This window comes from Sycon ciliatum, chromosome 7, assembly GCF_964019385.1.
Source record: "Sycon ciliatum chromosome 7, ocSycCili1.1, whole genome shotgun sequence".
NCBI lineage: Eukaryota > Metazoa > Porifera > Calcarea > Leucosolenida > Sycettidae > Sycon > Sycon ciliatum.
This window is the reverse complement of record NC_088649.1, coordinates 17,631,498-17,638,160: the sequence shown is the minus strand read 5'-3', so window position 1 is coordinate 17,638,160 and position 6,663 is coordinate 17,631,498. Positions and strand designations below refer to the sequence as shown.

At 46.9% G+C, this 6,663-nt stretch overlaps 1 long non-coding RNA gene across 2 annotated transcripts; it reads right to left on the bottom strand.

The window, feature by feature from the left end:
* Window positions 1-4,077: 4,077 nt before the first annotated feature.
* Window positions 4,078-5,142, bottom strand: LOC135820567 (uncharacterized). Of its 2 annotated transcripts, XR_010554115.1 has the most exons (3): window positions 5,061-5,142; window positions 4,507-4,796; window positions 4,078-4,359 (listed from the first exon to the last, which is right to left on the bottom strand). It is a non-coding gene; the product is annotated as an uncharacterized LOC135820567 (long non-coding RNA). The 2 variants fall into 2 exon arrangements; XR_010554114.1 differs by lacking the exon at window positions 4,078-4,359 and having other exon boundaries at window positions 4,486-4,796.
* Between the last annotated feature and the right edge of the window lie 1,521 nt (window positions 5,143-6,663).

Genomic DNA, 6,663 nt, shown 5'->3' with positions numbered 1-6,663 from the left:
AACCAAAATAAAATCGAGATTCCCGGGCAGGACCCATGTGAAATTCAGGCTCACAGCCGTATGCCAAAACCTCGATTACGTGGAGGACATATTGGATCTGATCACCATAGAAACGGGCACGCGTGACTGCTAAGCGCAGGCGTAGCACTCACAATCGCAAGGAGATTTTGACTTGCTTGGGCTGAGTTGCTGTGACAAGAACTGAGCCGTGGATGGTGAAGGAGACGGAGACAGTTCTCCATTTGTTTCGGTTGTTATTGTTTCCTTCCGAGTGGACTATTTCGCGAGCATTGTTGGCCTCATCGGCCGAATTCTTCCTTCAGACTGTCCACACACGGAGTCCTGCGAGGAGTAGCCCCGAGCAGATTCCTGCATTCGTTGAACACGAAAGAGTTCAACATCTACTGCCCGGCAGCTACGCCGCTAATGCAGAGGCGCGGGTGACGGAATCGGGAGAGGATCGGGAGAGGATGTTGAAGGCATGGAGCAATGACTCACGTAGTGTTCTAGTTTTCTAGTGTTCTAGTTCTAGTTTTAGTTTCTCCGCCGTGAAGTCCTGTTGTGTCCAATGTAAATATACGCCTGGTCCGCTGCGAAGAGCCGCGGAACGCAGTAGTGACGATGTGGAGTTGTGAATTATTTGATCCGCCACTCCGTTTCGTTGCAAGAGAACACGTCCAGTGGCTTCGCCGTTGTGCTGGCCATGTATTTCTTCAGTCGGCCATAACTCCTGAAGGACACAGCGATGAAGCGCCAGGCGAGTAGCAAAACATTTCGAAAATTTGCCTTGCTGTAGTGTTGTTTCCGCATTCACAACCGGTCCAGCGCGCGCGGTTCTTCCTCGCACCTGTACTGCAGATAGCGTCGCCTTCGAAATGTTCGTTTGTACCCGTCTCTTGCCCGATTTTGATGGCCAATAGCTTAAAATTTTCAGTAGGAAAATTAGAAGAATTTGTCCGAGAGACTTTTCAATTTTAAATTCAGGGCTCACAGTCGGTATGCAGGATCGACAAAAGCGTCGTGCGAGGGCGGGTTTGGTGCACGTGAGTCGCGTGACCCCACGAGAGCACAGATCGTGTACATCCTACGCATCCCAACAGAACAAAGAAGTAAAGAGAAAGAACCTGGGCTTGAGTAGCCTGTTCTTGTCTTGTAGATCTATAGAGCCGATGTTCGCGATATTTTGGTCGGACCTGTCCTTTCCTCGCTTCTCTTGGCATGCAGTGTCAAACCATTCTCGTTTCCGTTCGTCTCGATCTTGTGCTTTTACGATCGTGCATACTCCAGTGGAAATAGTTTGCTTTATTATTTTCACTGGGAATTGCACTGCAACACTGAACAGTTACTGCCAGCCCTCGGCAACGACTTGCCTTTCACTGTGCCTTGTAGAATTGGTCCACCGAAGGAGAAGGCGAAAGGCAACCTGTGCTAGTCCCAGGAAATTCATGTCATGTAGCCGCTGTTCGACCAAATGCTGATGCTACAATGAGCGATCGCGATATTCCACAGGTAAGAAGACAAACAAACGAGTCAGAGCTCGCCAGGCAGGTAACGCCGAGAACATACAACACGGAGCTGCTGATCGGATGGAGGCGAACGGGACCAGCAAATCCGCCAGGCGTTAGTTGAGGGCCACTAAAGGCCAGGTTTCCAGAGGTACCAGTTCCTCCATGATGGCGAAATGCGCTGCCACAAGAACTCCAGCGAGAACGAAAGCACAGCAACCAACTCCGCGGGCGAACTGAGGAGAGAACACTGAAAAATCTGTGCGCAATGATTTTCTGTTGGACGGCGCGCGTTGCTGTTCCGCTGCATGCATGCGTTTTTCTTGTTGTTTGATCTGGTGCTGCTTTTGCACTTTTGGCGTTCTGCGCGCTGAGTGGCACTCACTCAAAAATGTCCACTACATCTCATTCTTGGCGGATTTTGATCATCTATGGCTTATTTTTTTCAGCGTGGAATTCTCCAGACATTTACCGATCACTTTTCCGTTTGCTGTGCCGAAATCGAAGCCAAAACGACCAGACTTTGGCTAATCCGTGCCGGAAAACTGGAGGGAAAATGGTGAAACGCTGCGGTAGATCACTGAGTTTGGGGGTTTTGAATCAGCACAGCGAATCCCAGCTTCGTGGACATCAGGGCCGATGTAGTGGACAAGATCAAAGATTTGAGAATAGAGGAGAATAGAGGCCTGTGATTGGTCAGTTGTCATCACGTGACATCCGCGCAAAGCCGTGCGCGACTCCACGCTTTTGTATTGGACTGTGAGCCCTGAAATTGGTGCGGGAGGGCGAATTTTATATTTTTTATTTTTTCCCATGTATGTACATGTACATGACTATAGTATAGTCATGTACATACATGGGAAAAAATTAAAAAAATAAAAAATTATATGTGTGCATGCCATGTTGAACTTTTTTTACAGCATTTTCCGGTAATTTTTATTCAGTTTTTTTACAGAAAACAGGTACGCGGTTTACCCGTTCAATTTTCTATAATTCGGCCAACGATGGCCCTGATCATATCTGTACATCTGGGAGTCGTACAAGCTCGGGTTTGTGTGACTCCACGTCACAGATCTACTCACACGATCAGTACTGTACATGTATGAACTGTTCAAAAAAAAAAAAATGGCTTTGGCTCAATTTTGGTGCGGGAGGGCCCGGGAATCTCTATTTTTTTTTGGTCTCGCCTTACTAAGGAATTCCCAACAGGCGTCATCGCCTTCTTTCTGGGAACTCTAAGAACGTCTTGATCAGGGAGTCGTAAAATACCGGGAGGCGACACGCCACACATTTCACGATCCGAGGATTGCCGCACTCGACCCGCGAAATTTGAAGCGTGATTGAAACGTCGTCGTCATCTTCTTTTTCTCAATTGTTTTTGCTATATGCTTCGAGGCTATTCTGGATCTCCAGAGCGAAAGCTGGTTGTTTCTGATACGTACCACGCATTACCTTAGGTTGAGCCGTGGCTTTTAATTTTTTTTGGAAGTTCACTGCTTTGGAGACGACGGAATGTCAAGGTAAGTTATTCACGAAATGTACTCAAATTTGAATTGAGTCAATGCGAATGACACCCTGTTTTCGGAATAGTTCTCCACTAAACACACCATGCCCATGGCCCCTTCATGTTGTCCAAGTTCCATTCTAGGTTTGTGTGAAGTTTCGAGATGAAGTTCGACGATGTACTCACCTTTCCATGGAAAGGAAAAAAAAGTAGCATATCAAACAGAATCCATGCAGTATTTGATGCCACTATCCTCATTCTTCTGCATTCAAAGTGTTTCATATCTATATGGCCCATGAACTGCAAACAATATTTGTCATTTCTTAACTGTTCATAGCTGTTCATAACTGTTCTGAACACATTGCCTTCAGGAAACGTAAGGCCGAGTCGCCTCACCGACTGAGCAAAGTTCTCTGCGACGAAAGTCACACTATCGGCGAATGCACTCAAGGTGAATACCCGTCAATATCCTGTATACTGCTCGTACCGCTTATCACAGTAGCATACACACAAGCACACATACCTCAGACCTCAGACCTCAGACATGCCCATCGCGGGAGCGATGATAGCGAACAGCTATGTTAGACATAGCAACTTGTGCTGGGATTACACCATTCAACAGCTTGCAAGGCTGAAGCACACATACACACACACACACACACACACACACACACACACACACACACACACACACACACACACACACACACACACACATGCATGCTCGTGCACACACAAGCGCAAAATTCACATATCACTGGTTCAGTTGTTTTTATCTGTGTCGTATTTTGTCTTATACAGAGCTTCCGAGCCACGCCGAGTCACTTGACCAACTGAAGAAGGTTCTGTGCAACGAAAGTCACACTATCGGCGAATGCACTCAAGGTGAATACCCTGTGGACTGCTTATACCACTTATCACAGAAGCACACACACACACACACACACACACACACACACACACACACAAGCGCAAAATTCACATATCACTGGTTCAGTTGTTTTTATCTGTGACGTATGGTGTCTTATACAGAGCTTCCGAGGAACGCCGGGCCACCTGAATTCTCCAAACAAGGCTGAAGGCTTGACACGGCATCCTTGCCAAATAAAGGTATAAGCTGCAGCAAGTTGTCGTTGCGACACCTTGCTCCTTCCAGCTCACGCCGCACGGCCACCAAGCACCAACCACCATGGTACTTTTCAGCAAGGTGAGACAAATTGTCAATCACCGGTTCGGGGATGGCTTCAGCAGCTTTGGATGGTGCTATTGACGCTTTCCTGATAGCAGCGGCAGCCGTGGCATGCAGGCAGCTTATCAGATTCGCTAGCACTGCAGATGTAACTTCCAAATCTGAAGAAGAGAAAAGAAAAAGACAACATATAAGGACTGGTGGTTGCAGAGACTGTACTAGTATTCAAAAGCCAGCGTTTGCATACCTAGTCTGCATACCTAGTCAGAAGCCAATTTTTTTCCAACATGCATGCAAAACGCACTGACCTTCACAATTGATTTTCACTTCGGGAATAGCTGTTGCGATGACGGACAGCATTTGTTGCCATGCTTGCGAAATATCAGCACCCTTGCATGCCTTCAGCTGGCACACTTCCTGGCGTAGCAGATTTGCAGTACCTGATGCCTTTGTAACCGTGTCATAATAACATGCAGGAATGACTCCGTCGCCTCAGTAACACTCGCCTGTCTCATTGTCAGCAGTTTGCAAATTCCATGGATCACTGCACCTTCCATAGGCCTGTACACCATGATGGCACTACCACTCTTACATCGATCTGCACATAGACAAAGTATGGTTTGAGGATGGAGGTTTACATCATCTACGGTGATGATACATACTAGGTACACTTGTAAATTTTCAGGACTTCAATAAATATCCTGTCACAGAGAACAGACAATGCATCGTGGGCAGACTAGGATGAAAAGGATGGTGTCGACCACCTAATTTATCGGGTCAGTTCGGGCACTTAGGTATGCTACAGATTATACATTCGTGTCCACAAGGAAGAGACAAAAACATGCAAACGAAAGAATCTCACCTGTAGCCCACAGCTGAACATCCCCACAACTCAGGTCACCAAGTGAATACGTGGCGTCATCTACATCTTCCACGGCGGACTCATCACTTTGGCAGTCATCTCTGTCAAGCTCCATCATCCTGTACTTCGAAGGCCAAGGCACAAAGTATTATTACTTAGAAAAACAAAACGAACTGCTGACACTGGATTCGTTGTGTGCAGGATAATTTTATTGAGTTTTCAAATTTTATGGACCAAACAGCGAACGCGTCCTTTTGCATGACCTGCGCCGCTTTGACCTCATGGGAAGTCCCTCGCCATGCAGCGCGTGAGGTCTCAGCACTCGTGCCCGAGCTGAGGCAATCATCCGACGCGGTTGTGCATCTCGTGTCGCCTCCCGGTATTTTACGACTCCCTGGTCTTGATGGATGATCGAAATTCAGCAGGTGAATTAGAAAGGCGGTAAGCAGGTGGCAGTGCATTCCACCGGTCAGCGCCTACGTAAGAAATTGCACTGAAACCATAGCGTGTACTAGCAGGGGGTAAAAAAAGCGCGGCAGACACCTGACCTGGTAATGGCAGCAGTGTTAGCACCGTGAGCACGAAGAGTAAAACGGTCTTGTAGGAGAGAGCAAGCAAGGCCATTCAGGCAGCGATACACAAATACATAGGTCTTGAAATTGAGGCGTTGTTCAAGGGTGCATACATTGGTGTTACTGTAGAGAAGGGCAGTTGGGGTCATTCTATCCAAGTAAAGATGCTCTTTAGCGCTAAGCGGCGGGCAGCAATATGTTTGTTATAAAGAGCTTGTGACAAACAGTGTACATATGCGGTGCTGCCATACTCAAGAGTAGACTGAATTATAGAGAGGTAGAACAGTTGCTTGCTAAAGATACTGATATTCTGTTTTGCAGGCACAAAGGCTCCGACTTTCTTGTTAACAGATGTACACATCGCTGCTACATGTACTTGGTCTGAAAAGGACTGGTGGTGGTGGGGGGGGGGGGGGGAGGGGTTCACGTGCAAGGCACATCACTGCACTGTACTGGCAAATTTCGGACCAGGTTTGCAGAGCATAGTGGCCCGTTTGTGGGGAAAAATATTCTCGCAAAAGACGTCATGTGTAAGTTGTCACGTGACCGAACAGAACACTGGAAGTGAACTTACATGTATGTCGGCATTATGAGTAGTCTACCATTTTACAACCATGTTAAAAAAAGGCCAGGTCACCTCGTTCCAAGGGTATAATAATAATTATTATTATTATTATTTGTGCTCCCGCGTCAATGGGCTCGCCCAAATTCGCTTGCACCGAACCATGCGAAAAAAGGCCGCCAGCAGGCAGGCAGGCAAAGAAAAATAGAAAATGGTGTCACATAAACTAATACAAACAAGAATATCATTATTGATGACATTAATATACTGAATGAATGGCAAAGGCCATGTGAATACGGATAATACGGATAATCAGAGTACCAACAACAAAGAATGTAGCTCAAACCATTGCAGTGCCAACCTCCTTCACCAGTACTCTGCCTTGTACGCATCTGTAACTGCGTTGCACAGATATGTCCATTCACGGCGATCCAGTGCTCGCTGAGCCATCAGCTGCAAGTCCCTTGGA